The sequence below is a fragment of the Pantherophis guttatus genome, chromosome 4 (assembly GCF_059756535.1).
Source record: "Pantherophis guttatus breed Tessera chromosome 4, ASM5975653v1, whole genome shotgun sequence".
In the NCBI taxonomy this organism is placed as follows: domain Eukaryota; kingdom Metazoa; phylum Chordata; class Lepidosauria; order Squamata; family Colubridae; genus Pantherophis; species Pantherophis guttatus.
The window spans coordinates 128,317,481-128,331,516 of NC_142066.1; the positions used below are offsets into that span (position 1 = coordinate 128,317,481).

General features: G+C 36.7%; 1 long non-coding RNA gene across 3 annotated transcripts in view; it reads left to right on the forward strand.

Moving 5' to 3' along the window:
* The window catches only part of LOC117655246 (uncharacterized), a 67,689-nt gene that overhangs the window by 46,924 nt on the left and 6,729 nt on the right, over positions 1–14,036 (forward strand). For 2 of the 3 annotated variants that reach the window (XR_009620861.1, XR_004588605.3), the window contains exons 3-5: positions 3,603–3,719; positions 3,914–4,080; positions 6,925–9,148. This is a non-coding gene — a long non-coding RNA (uncharacterized LOC117655246). Of the gene's footprint in view, positions 1–3,602; positions 3,720–3,913; positions 4,081–6,924; positions 9,149–14,036 lie in introns of those variants that run through there. The other variant, XR_009620859.2, reaches the window with a different exon arrangement.

Below are 14,036 nucleotides of genomic sequence, written 5' to 3' on the forward strand. Positions count from 1 at the left end.
ACCCATTTGAAGATTTGGAACTTTTATGATGGGATCTCATCCAGAGTTATATATATATATATATTTCTGATTGATTTGTGTAGCAGTAGCTACTGATGCACCACAAATTTTCCATTTCTTTAAGTGGATCCTAACAAACATTGGTAAAACTACTTCTAACGTGAAATTAATGTGCAGTAAGATTAATGGTTGAGTAACAAGTATGGAGAAACAAGTATCCAATACATTTCTGATCTGTCTCACAGTTGACCTAGAAGATGACTCATTCCATAATTGCTTCACATATATCTATCCTTGTCAATATGGTAAACTGTGGTTTACACCGACCTCCTGCAAGGTTATGCAATATATTTGGCAGGACATGAATAACAAACCATAAATATTTATCTTCATTTAAATCAGGTTATTTTCCTTTAGTATAGCACATGAGCAGGATCCGTACATTGTTAGAATGTTATCTCTTAATGACAAACATTCTCTACCACAATTACTGAGTGAATCAAACGAAAGTATTTCCAACTGCATCTGATCCAAACCATTGATTTAGGATGCATTTTATAGGTGATAATAGCTAAATAGTAATTTAACATATAACGTGCACGTAACAGGTTTCAGCTGGTCATTTGTTCCACTGCAGTCCTTCCAAATGGTGAGAATGTCTAATCATTTTCCTTAATCTTTAACGTTTTGGTCAGTTGAAAGAATACTGCAGCTCTTTTTCCTGCTGTATTATTGACAATGACAACTAATTCAGCAGTGCATGAATAAACAGTTTACTTGGATCTTCTTCCAAAATCAGTAGGATTCTGTCATCATATGGCCAGCCTAAATATGTAGCGGTTCCAAAACTGCTGACCAAACGGCTACATAGACCATAGTTTTGAAAATGATGTTCTGTACTCACCCTTTTTCAACTTTGATTTAAGTAGCTAAAACTGCTCTTTTACCTCAGTCTGCTTTACTTATTGGAGAGAGCAAACTAAGCATATATTGTGTTGGAAGAGAACAGAGCTCTTTGTCTCATAATAGAAGTTTACACAGCTTGTAGAAAGCAATTTCCCTTCCCATTTAGATCCCATTGCTCCACTATTTCATTTTTATATTTCTTTCGCTAATCCCTTCCCTCTTTTCAAAGCACCAGATTGGTAGTGCAATAAAGCTATGCACTGCTTAGTGCCAGCATTCCAGAAAGAAAAGGAAACACACTGATTGTAAAATGCCTGCAGGGAAAAACAAAGAATTTTTAGTTTTGTAAACTGATGTCTAACAAATAAACTATCTCTAGGGTTAGCAATAGTTCTTAATGTATTCTAACCTTCAATTCGGTAATGAGATAGAGTTAATATCTTCAAATCTTTGTGTGTGTGTGTGAACTTCCATAGAAAGACTGTAGGAAACAGGATATTGGACCAGAAACACCTAAGTCAGAAGGGTTCTTCATCTAGTGATTTCACTCCCCAGTAAATGAAATTTCAGAAAAATATCACTTTTCAATAGCTGTCCAAACTTACACATTATTCATGGTTCAATTAATTATTTGAGATGAAACAGTTACTATGGGTTCATTGGGGTGAAAAGCAACCCAAAGTTCCTTTTGGCTACTGTCTAAAACCATGAGACAGTCATTTAATGGGGTGAAAATTAATTTTTGCATTTTTTTCAGTGATAGGTTCTAAAAATATGTGTTTTTACCCCAAGAATTCAAATCTGCTGTTATTTTTGCAACTGTACAAGATTTAGCTTGGTATGGTAAATCCACATCTGATCATATAACCCACAACAGTCTCTTGTAACCCAAATACTGTTAACTTTATCTTCTCAAAATTCCACCTTGTGCTACAAAAATTTTTTTTTCTGCATGAATCTTAACTAGTTGAGCAAAAATAAACTATGCAATCATAAACTAACATCAGAAAGCAATTATCTGAGTTACAAAAATGTTTAAGCGAGTTTCATCAAGTTTTATTTTGATTTGTTCTTCGACATAAGCTGCCGACTTGCTACTTGGCCTCTGATATAACCCTCACATTTCCCATGTATATACACTCTGCTTGGTGCCTCTATGACCTGTTACACACATCTCTCTATTGATTGGGCATGTAGGGCCACTGTGGTACTTGCACTGGTTCATCATTTATTTCTGCTGTAGTAAGTTTGCACGTCAACTTCAGAATCTTGCACGTGGCTCTTCAGACCAGTCAGTCAGCTTCAGCAGAGTGGATGCTCTGCCATGGATTAATTGTGTTTTTCTTACATGTACAGAAAAATCTACCAGAGCATCATCATATGTACCCTTCAATTCAATGTTCTTTTGCACACTAGCTCTCCTCTTTTGAATGCCATATGAACACAAGAATGTCTTGATTATCATTTCACTGAAAGTATACCATGCTGAGCATTGAATGGTTGGCAAAACAGCACCTACTACAGCCTTCTTTTGCAGTCTGACTTACTGTAGCTAGAACAACATATGACATAGGACTTCAATCCAGGAATATTTTACTTTGATGTTGAATCAGCAAGGGTAATACACACTAATGATGTATTCCACTATCATTCTTAAGTTTTGGATACTTTTGCCTTTAAAGCCTTGTTTCGAAACCCATATTTGACAAACCCTATCTGCAGTTGTCAACCAGCGTGAATGGCTTACAGGGCCAATTTCCAGAAGAGCCAGAACTATTGGAAATTCTCCTGTCCTTACTACCTGTGTGATCCTATATCTATATGCTTGATCAGTAAAGAGATCCTTTACAACACTGTCACTCAGTAAATGAGAGGCTCACCAAATGAAACTCTGGTGAATGAAGGATCAATGTCAAATTCTGTTGCAGTGTTTAGCATATTGCCAATTTTACCTGCCCATTTGTTGTTAGACAAGATCTTCCCATCCAATTTTGTATTAACTGTCATAGGAGTACTCATTCATGTAGAGTGCACACCAGTGGTGGGTTTCAATTTTTTTTACTACTGGTTCTGTGGGTTTGGCTTGGTGGGCATGGCATGGCTTGGTGGGCATGGCATGGGAAGGATACTGTAAAATATCCATTTCCACCCCACTCCAGGGGAAGGTTGCTGCAAAATCCCCATTTCCTCCCGATCAGCTGGGACTCAGGAGACAGAGAATAGATGGGGGCAGGCCAGTCAGAATTTTTACTACCGGTTCTCCGAACTACTCAAAATTTCCGCTACCGGTTCTCCAGACTTAGTCAGAACCTGCTGAAACCCACATCTGGTGCACACACCAATTAGATTAACTTTCAGTCAAGCTTGACCTCTACCCAGTGCATGGCACCACTTTCACTGCCAGTATTAACATTTGCAGAATGTCCTCCAATGACCTCCAAGTTTTGTCAATTCCTTTCTTCTTTATGAACTACACCAGATTATCTGCAATCACTTGAGCAGGTTTTCCCGTTTTTGAGCCTTTCTCTGGAGTGAAATGATAAAGATATCTTCCAGCCAGCTCACTGCACACAGAATAATGTTCTTCTTTTATGGTATTGGGGAATTGCTGATCTGAATTGTTTACTTTCAGCGTAACTTTAGTTGCACTTATACGGCCATCGAAGAAGATGCATTATATTTCTCCCTTCTTACAGACCTCATCAAATTCTTGATCTAGGAACGTCATAATTTTTTCTTGGGCTCTCTTGACTTTATTGCGGTCAACTACAAATCTCTTGTCTTCTTCAGTGATCAAGCCAGCATTTATGAAGGTGGGTGTGATAATGGCAGCAGTGGCACACAGACCAACACCGTATCTTATACTCTGCATGCGTGTTTGGTCTAAGGCCTCTTCAAAATCCCATCACATTCCTCTTCATCTTCATCATCAGTCATTTGTCCTTCATTTTCCTTATAAAAGATAATTAATCAAAAATGTCTGAAATATTTCTCTGCTTATATTTAGCAAGCCTTTGTCTGTCATCGCCTTGCCGCTTTTGCCTTTTTACTAGTTGTTTCTACTCGGGCACATCTGGCAAACCAATCTGGTGTGACCCAAAAGAACCAGTCTCATCTCTCTGACCTTTAACAAAAGCAAGTTCCTTCAATGGTATCTTCATCTCCTTAGGGCAGGTAGGTTAATATGAGCTTTTTTTTTCAGCCAGCAGGGCAAGCAAATTTGACACACAGAACAATTTGACACTTGCAATTGAGGATGCCAAACAGTTTGTCAAGTTTCCCAGTGAAAGTCTCTTTGATATCTAGCTTTCCTCTATCAAGAGATATGTTTTTGGCTTGATCCCAACTTTTTGGATCTTATTCAAGATGGTCACTCGTGAATTTACAACAGGGATCACAAAAGAACTGTTTGTTCATTCCCATTTTTCAAGACTTTTGGATATATGTATCTTGCAAGACTGCTGGATAGTTTCTATAATCACCACTACTTTGTTTTCTTAACAGTAGGCCATATCTGAGAATGCCTCACAGTGTTGGAAGTTCAGATGGCAACAAGCCTCTGCCAGTCCCAATTAGGTTGCTCATACGAGTGAATGTTCCCAGTCTTGTTCCATTTTAGAAGCCATTACAGATCAGTTATCACACTCGCAGGAAATGAGGCTAGCAATATTAACACTCTCAGACAAAATAACGTTTAACAAAAAGAAAAAGACAGCTGAACCTGTGAAATAAAACAAACAAAATATTGTCCCAAAGGTACTTTTCAAGAGGCAACAAGATTTTCTGGTTTTTCTTTGAAGACCTTTCGTTTCTCATCCAAGAAGCTTCTTCAGCTCTGACTGGTTGGTGGGGAACAGAAGGAATCCCTGAAATTTGAAAAATTTGACATGCCCTAGAAGTGCATGACACAGAGTATATCTATTAAGAATTATCAGTATTTAGATGTACTCACTACATCTGATCTTTAAATCCAGGTCCATAAAAGAACACCCAGGTGTTTGAAATATATTGGCTGTAGATTTTATAGCTTTTTCAAAGAAAAAGATTAAAAATGTGAAATCTCCAGACAATGTTGATCTTTCCCTGGTTCAATGTTTCTTAAAGGGTGGTTCTAGAAGGTCCTCTCAGAGTGCTCAAAAGCAAAATTATTTGTCAAAAATAATTGAAAAATAATACAATATTAAAATGCCATAAAACAAGCATGAAACATGGTAGCAGTAGTAAATGTGACCTTTTATTTTTAATATAGTAAATATTGATAGCAATAGCAATAGCACCTAGATTTATATACTGCTTCATCTATACTGCACTCTCTAAGCCAGAAGTGTTGCTGCCCATGGGCCAGATGAGTCACGCGCTGGGCCCTGGTTTAGTGAAGGGGAAAAAAGTTATGATACATCTCATGATAGCAACATGTCATCGTGAGTTTGATACCCCTGCTCTAAGCAGTTTACCGAGTCAGCATATTGTCTCCAACCATCTGGGTTCTCATTTTACCAACCTCAGAAGGGTTGCCAGGTGTCCACTATTTGAACGGACAGTCCACTTTTTTCACATTATGTTCACTATTTTTTTCACAAAATAGTGGACATTTTTTTATTCAAAAGCTTTATGATGAAATGGTACGTAATCTAAAGCTGTACATTCTAAGAAAATAAGGATAGGAGAATCGCATTTTGTCTTTTTTTTCATAAGTTAGAATGAGACAAAGATCGAATGCTCATTGCAATAATCACATTTTACACAACAGCGCAAAAAATGCATTAAAGCAGTTATCTTTTGATATTGAAAATGTAGTGCTGAAGGTTTTTGCCGAATTTTCGAATTCTGTGAAGAAACGAGAAGAGTTGAAATCATTTTTTGAGTTTTGCGAGTCAGAATTCCATGAAGTTTGCGCCATGTTCCAACACGTTGGTTAAGTTTGTTTAAAGCGGTTGAAATACTTCTTTTAAACTGGATACCTCTAAAATCGTATTTTATTTCTCTTGGATCTGATGAGTGCCATAAGGTTATCTGGAACCTTATTTCGGATCAGGAAAATGAACTCGCAAAGGACGATGAACCAACAATTTCAGAATTGTATTTATATTTCACGCACTTCTTCATGTCAATAATGCAAGACACCCTACTGAAGCTGGAAAGCAAGAAAATTCTTGCATGTGATCTTCACATTATCATATGTAAGCTGCGTGATTCTCTGCAAAAAAAATACGATGAGCAGTTTTTTGGAATGAAAGTTTTATTTGCCTTACGTAAAAAACATTTGCCTGAGTATGCCATGCAAAAGTTCAAGAAAGAAGCCATCAACGTGTATCAAAGAGCCATTGCATACCTAGAAAAGTGGAATAATTTCATCGATTCAGTATAGCGTTTCGATTGAAACACTAAGTTGTTTCAATCTAATTGATTGCAATAATCCTCCAACTTTAGAAGAAATGACGAACATCTGGTTATGGCGAGAAGAACTTCCACTCAACACTCTCTTCGATGAAATTTCTGCCTTAGAAGAAGTTTATGTTCATCTGCAGGGCGATTCACCCACTTGATAAGTGGATGTACTTTTTCAAGAAAGAGCCAGCTCCGAGTTTACTGAAATTGTTCCAGTATTGTGCATCAATTCCGGTATCAAATGCAAATGTTGAACAAATTTTCAGCGTCATGGGAAATTTGTGGACTGACAAATGTAACCGACTGCTTGTACCATCAGTTCGAAGTGAACTTTGTATATTTTTAAATATTTCTCAACGTTGTACTGAAATTAAAGAATTATTCCTTAAACACAAAGAATTGATCAAAACTGCGCAGTCAAATAAAAAATACACATGACAGCAAAGTAAAATGTAATTTAATATTTTACATATTATTATAATATATTTGATGTTTTGAATTTTAAGTAAAGTTTTGAAGTGATTATTTTAATACATGTTAAAATGTTTGTAAGAAAATATATAATTTAATTGTAATTTTTTTTTTTACTACTTAACCCCCCCCCCCCCGTCCACTATTTTTTGGAAGCAGACCTAGCAACCCTACGGAAGGATGGAAGACTGAGCTAACCTTGAGCAAGTGAGAATTGAACTGCTGAATTGCTGGCAGTCAGCCATCAACAGAATTAGTCTGCAATACTGCATTCTAACCACTGCGCCACCATGGCTCTTGATAAGTATAAACAATACAAAGGCTCTTTTTGATTCCCCCATAATTTTTAAAGGTGGAAGGAGTACTGAGAGAAAAGTGTTTAAGAAATACTTACCCAGTTGTTCCTAACTGCAAGACAAACATGTTCCAGTGCATCTTTTTTCACTTTCCATCTCTTTTTAAGGCCACAGGTGAGACTGACTTGACAACCATGGCTATAGTGTTATCAAAATAGTACTTCCCTTTCACTCCTTACTGTAACACCATTTCACAGTAATCTGGGTGGCAGAGGGCAGGGAGGATCTGTTAGATTTGTCACCCATGATATTGGAGAGAAATCAGATGACTGCCAGTGAGTGGTAACTAAAAGAAGAAATAGAGGGAGGATAGGAATTGCCCAAAAAACAATCAGGGGTGAAATGCTCCCGGTTCGGACCGGATCACCCGATCTGATAGCAATGACAGTGGGTGGTTCAGAGAACCAGTAGCAAAAATCCCTGCCCCCCCCCGCCCAGCTGAGTCACGCGATCATCAGAAGTTTTTTTTTTACTTTTAAAAACATTTTTTCTACAACCTCTTTTACCGATAAAATTCTTTTAAAAGTTAATAAAAAGCTTCTGATGATCACGCAGCTCAGCTGGGATCATCAGAGGCTTTTAAAAGCATTTTTTTTCTGCAACCTCTTAAGGTTGTAGAAAAAATGCTTTTAAAAGTAAAAAAAAAAAAGTTGGCCATGCCCACCCAGTCACATTACCCCACCACTACCAAGCCACGCCCACAGAACCAGTAGTAACAAATTTTACATTTCACCACTGAGAAAAACGTTATGCTGGTCTAACTTTCTGTGATGAAGTGATAAAAGTCCTATAGTCTAAGAAGATATGCAATGAGATGGGTGGCAAACAAATTAAAGAAATAAATAAACATGCTTGATTTCTCTTTCTGCAAAATGGGAACATTTACACAAAAATATTTCTTTTAACATTTCATTATCAAAATCATAATAATTGTTTATGCATCAGGAAAAACCTGTTGTGACTCCGGCTCCCGAGCCTGTCCTCACGGAGGAAGATGACTCTGAAAGTGATGGGGAGGAACTGACAAGGCCTCCCTCTCCAGGACCCTCGTTTCTTGCAATGCCTCAGGTTCCAGCTGAAGGCCAGGAGGAAAGCATGTCGGGGCACCCATTAATAGGGAGTGATGAAGATCAATCTTGGATTGATACCAGGCAGCGTCGGAGGGAGAGGCGTGCGCAGCAAAGGAAGAGGTGGGGAAGGGCCAGAGATTGCTGAGTCACTGAGCCATGCCCCACAGGGGATAAAAGTGGGTGGGGTTGCTCTGCAGGCTCTGTGACGGACAAAAACTGCATATCGTGAGCTTCGGATGGGATATTGTTCGCAATTAAGGCTTGAACTTTGTGAATGACTTCTGACTACTCTTTGAACTCTTGGGTGCCCCAGCAACGGACTACAGATACGCTGACTCCTGTTTCTAGAGGTGATAAGAAACTTGGCAGCATTCGGAAAGTAGCTGCCAGAATTTGCAGCTGCCAAAGGGATTCAGGTCAGCTTGTAGAAATAGATTACTGTAGAAGTCTTTTGCTCGTGTGTCTGCCTATGTGAGGTGGGGGGACAGAACAAAAATCTCTTGCTGCATGGGACATTCAGGAAGATCAGCAAACTGACATGATCTGCCAAAAGTGTGGAGATGTTTGAAATGTGATGCATGAAATTTGCACTTGTTGAATTTTCAAAGAATTAAGTGATTATACAGTTCGGGAGCTATAACTTGGACAGATAATATACAAGAGCACGACAAGGATTAAAATCATGATAGCTCAGGAAGAAACCAACAATTAATATTTTAACCCATTATTTCAAAATATATTGTTATATGTTACGCTAAAATAATTTGAATTTAAAGAAAAACAATTCTGGATTGTAACTGCTTTTACTCTACCTACAATAGCGTATATTCATTGTTCTTAATTTTTGTTGCTGGGAGAACAGGAGCAAATTTTACTTATGTTGAGCCAAAATTTGTTCTGCATTTTTTAAAACATTTAATTTAAAAACAGAATATTAATAGAAAATTCAATCTAGAATAGTATCTAAATCTTTTGTAAATCACATATTCTATTGCAGAATATTTTTATGGAGAGTGTAGGACACAAAAATTGGCAGGTATTTAGTTACAGTAGTATCTGTAAAGTCTTCTGAATGACAAAACACTACTGCAGAATCATGCCACAAGGTCTGTATACATATCATAAAGTTGTAATGCATGGATGAAAAAACTGTAGGCTTGTTTCATGATGCCATGATGTCAATCTGATTATCCCCACTACCCCATCCTCCCTGCAAACCTTACTGTTTAGATACAGGTAGTCAAGTGTATCTCTGTGCACTTGATTTTTCATTACAATCCATCCTGAAATCATTACAGTCTATAATGAAACTTTTATCCTTCAATTAAAGCCAAGGAGGATTTTTCCAACAATATTTTATTTTTATAGATTAAAAAAAACTACAGAGAAAAGCGCACAGTTCAATAACAGAAAACAAAAACCACAAAAACAGCCATTTTGCAAGCATAAAGTAAGCTGACAAATATCCTCTTCCCCAATATAAAAAAAGCTGAACGTATCTTGAGAATGAAGTAGAAAAAGTTAATCAAATGAATTTTGCCATTACATCTTCATGATTGTAGGAATAAAAAAGAATAGATAGATAGATAGATAGATAGATAGATAGATAGATAGATGATAGATAGATAGATAGATAGATAGATAGATAGATAGATAGATAGATAGATAGATAGATACCGTAGATAGATAGATAGATGATAGATAATCTGTATTGTCATTTTTTACTGTGGGAACATTGGTACATATTAAAAATGGAATTCTGTTGCCTGCTATCAAAAGTGTATGCATAAATAACATACATATAGACATGCTATATACATATGTATATACCTCCTACATCCTTACATATAAATATCAATCACTGTCCATTTTGAATACATAGCGGAAAGAGGAAGCTTGGCAGTTGACAAGGTTGATACTGTATGGAAAAAAACTGTGACTGAATCTGGATGTTCTGCTTCAGATACCATGAAAACTCCTCCCAGAAGCAGAAGGCTTCATGGTATTTATACATTATCTAGGCTGAATTATCTATAGCAGGGATGTCAAACTCACAACCCATGGGCCAGATGCATCACCCCCAATTTAGCAAAGGGGAAAAAAGATGACGTGTCATCGCGGATTTGACAATATCAAACTCTGATCTATATTATTGATATAGTTCTTTCAGTAGAATAGGGGATTAGCATTTCTGGGTAACTATTGTTAATCTTAGTTTTTAAAGTTATCTGTCATAATATCTATGTTACCTGCAGCTGGAACACCTACCAATTCAATCTATTCATCTGTCTCTTTCAGCTAGGTCATCCTTTTTGAGTTAGTAAGGAGCAAAAAGAGAAATTATAGTATCAGTAATAACAGAAATGGGAGGGACACAGTGGCTCAGTGGCTAAGATGCTGAGCTTGTCGATCGAAAGGTCAGCAGTTCAGCAGTTCAAATCCCTAGTGCCGCGTAATGGAGTGATCTCCCGTTACTTGTCCCAGCTTCTGCCAACCTAGCAGTTTGAAAGCATGTTAAAAATGCAAATAGAAAAATAAGGACCATCTTTGGTGGGAAGGTAACAGCATTCTGTGTACCTTTGGCATTTAGTCATGCCGGCCACATGACCACGGAGATGTCTTTGGACAACATTGGCTCTTCGGCTTTGAAATGGAGATGAGCACCGCCCCCTAGAGTTGGGAACGACTAGTACATATGTGCAACAGGAACCTTTACATTTACCTTTAATAACAGAAATTGTTTGCCATATTTTATTCAAGAAAAATATTTAATAACAAGTTCTACCTGTAATAATATTATTAATAAAGTATGCTGCCCAGAGTCTCCTGCATGTGAGTTGGATGATCATATACATTTCTTAAACAAAGAAACAAACAAAGCTTATGGCAATTGTATATTCTGGAATGGTAATTTTATTGTTAGAAAGACTCAGTTTCCATTATGTTTTTTTGGGGTTTTGTTTGTAGCTATTATAAAAAATGGTTAAGTACAGATGACACCATAAATATATCAATATTTGTTCACTGAGATGATCAACTATTAGAATGTCTGAAGACAAGAATGAAAGCTGGGTTTGATATCAAAACAGTGAACCTTTTCATCCTCTGCAATTCTTACTCCGTTGAAGACTGTTAATTCATTTGAATTTATGGGCCTTACCAGGTATTTAACACTAATTACAAATCTTTTGAAAAAATTATCTTTTGTGAAAGATACAAAATGTTGACTAGGCCATCATTACAAGGATAGCAGCAACAATATAATCTGCAGGGAGAAAAATAGAGACTATGCCATCCTACTGCAAATGATGAACCCCATTCATAAAATAACCAATCCCTAGAAGAAATTTGGTGTCCCCCAAATAAAAAATTGGGTGAAGAACTTGAAATGTATTTGCACACAGCTGAATGTTACACTAGATATGGATTTAAGTAGCATGATTGCCATGTTACTATATCTAAGCTTAGTTTCACCTCCTCTCTCTCTTTTCTATTAACATCCCTTATTATCATTAGACTCCTAAGTTACAAGATTATAACTGTGAAATGGAGTAGAATTAAACGTACTAAATTCTTAGATCCCGCAGAGCTATGATTTTCTGAATCAGTGGGTAGCTCTTCCAAGGTCTAGTTTACATAGTAAAATCAAATGCTCCTTGATCTTCATCAGTGACATGACTGTCTAGATAATATAATGTATAATCTATTTCACAGAACTGGAAACATCTAGCCAAAAATTCCACAAATCTAGGGGTTTAGGAAAAAAAATCACCCATATAGAAATGCCTACAAGAATGCTGTCAATGTGACAACACATCAACATTTTACATGCTATTGACAAAATATTTAGATGATTATAAATACAGGATGTAACTTCAAAGTACCTTGAAATAAATTATTTCTCAAACGCATCTTTGTCAGCAGGACACTTGGTCTTGTTACAACCTATGATGACATACATTACCCATGATGGAATATATTAATCTAGATTATCTAGACCGACTATATGGTCCCTAGTTGCAAAAAGGTATTATAGGATGTAAGTAATGTTGAAAGCCACATAGCCCTACATAAACTGAGCACCAGTCCCTATCTCTAGTTATCTGCTGGAAATAGAGAGTATATCTTGATATCTGGCCAACAATACAAATATCTTGCTAACCATTTTTTCAAGGACTCACTGATATGATTTTCTCTTGGACTTATTCCCACAGTATAAGTGAGCTGAATTTGTATTTAGCTATTGTCTTGCTTAAGTAGCCTCTTCCCCACTTATTTTTTTTTTATCCTGACAGAAGGCTTCATGTAGATTCAATATATGAAGTTTTATTATCCCAACATAGTCAAGCATTTGCAATTGCCCAGACCCTTTGGCTACTTTAGATTGCTGGGAGTACACTTCTTTCTCTCTAGTCATTGGGTATTGCCCTCCATGACTATTTTGTCTTATGAAACAGCAGAAAGTGCTGACCAGGAATTATGTTGTCTCCTGATATATGCATGAGTGAAGCACTTGTCTATAAGTAGCTGTATAATTTCTTCCCTGCATAACAAGTGACATTTTCTTCAGTCAGCCAACGAAGAAATCCCAGAACGAGATTGTTGCAATATTTTCAGGATCAGACTCAATAAAGATAATAGGAGTTAGAGCTTTAAATATATTTCTTTTTAATTATGATAGGCATTCTATATTCACCGAATATTCAAGGTAGAAGCAGTTAGAATGGTGAGGGTGGCTCCTTATATATACAAGGGGTGGAGCTAGGAATGGGAGTGGTAAGTTATGAATACATTAAAGTCCAAAGAATAAGTTAACCTCTGATGTTCCATATATACATTATTTACACATTGGAGAATAAGGCATTTACATCTGACAAATCCCCCTCTAAATGCCGGTTCGTTACACAACACCAATTACATTCTGATTCAGGACAATATAATACATATAATTTAGAAGTTAAATATTTGTGTTGTTTAGAAGGTAAGGGTTTTGTTAATATGTCAGCTAATTGTTCAGAAGTATCGCAATGTATTGCTTTAATGAATCCGTCTTGAGACAGTTGTCTCACATGCTTAAACTTTATATCAATATGCCTGGACCTTTGTCCAATTGCATCGGATCTGGATATTTCAATGGCCGCTTTATTGTCTTCATGCATAATAAATGGTAAAGTGGGTTTCTTCCAAACATCAGTGATCAGATCATTGAACCATACAAGGTTATTTGCAGCCTTGGACAAACAAACATATTCCGCTTCTGTAGTAGAAGTGGCTACTAGTTCTTGTTTACCAGTATACCAGTAAACTGGACAATCATTCAATAGAAAAACATAACCAGAAGTACTCTTTCTGCATGATGTATCACCAGCCCAATCTGCATCAGCATAACAAGTAATTTTTGGTTCTCTGTCATTATTGGGTTCCAACATTAAACAAAAATCTAATGTACCCTTCAGATATCTTAGAATTCTCTTGACAGCTTCCCAATGATACAAGGTTGGTTTACTAACATATCTTGACAGTAGATTGAGAGGTAATGCAATATCTGGCCTAGTCCAATTAGATATATAAAGGAGTGAACCTATAACTGATCTGTAAAATGTGTTGTCTTTAAACTCAGGGGAAGATTCATCAGTGTTTCTAAGAAAATCAGTTTGCATAGGGGTGTCACAGGTTTTGGCATTATTTAAGTTACATTTGTTTAGGAGTTCGATGATTTTATCTTTCTGTGTAAGTTTGAATCCCCTTTTAGTTTTGTTAATTTGCACACCAAGGTATTTATTCACTTTACCCAGAGATTTCAGTGAGAAGTGTTCATTTAACTTATTTACAAAGATTTCCCTGC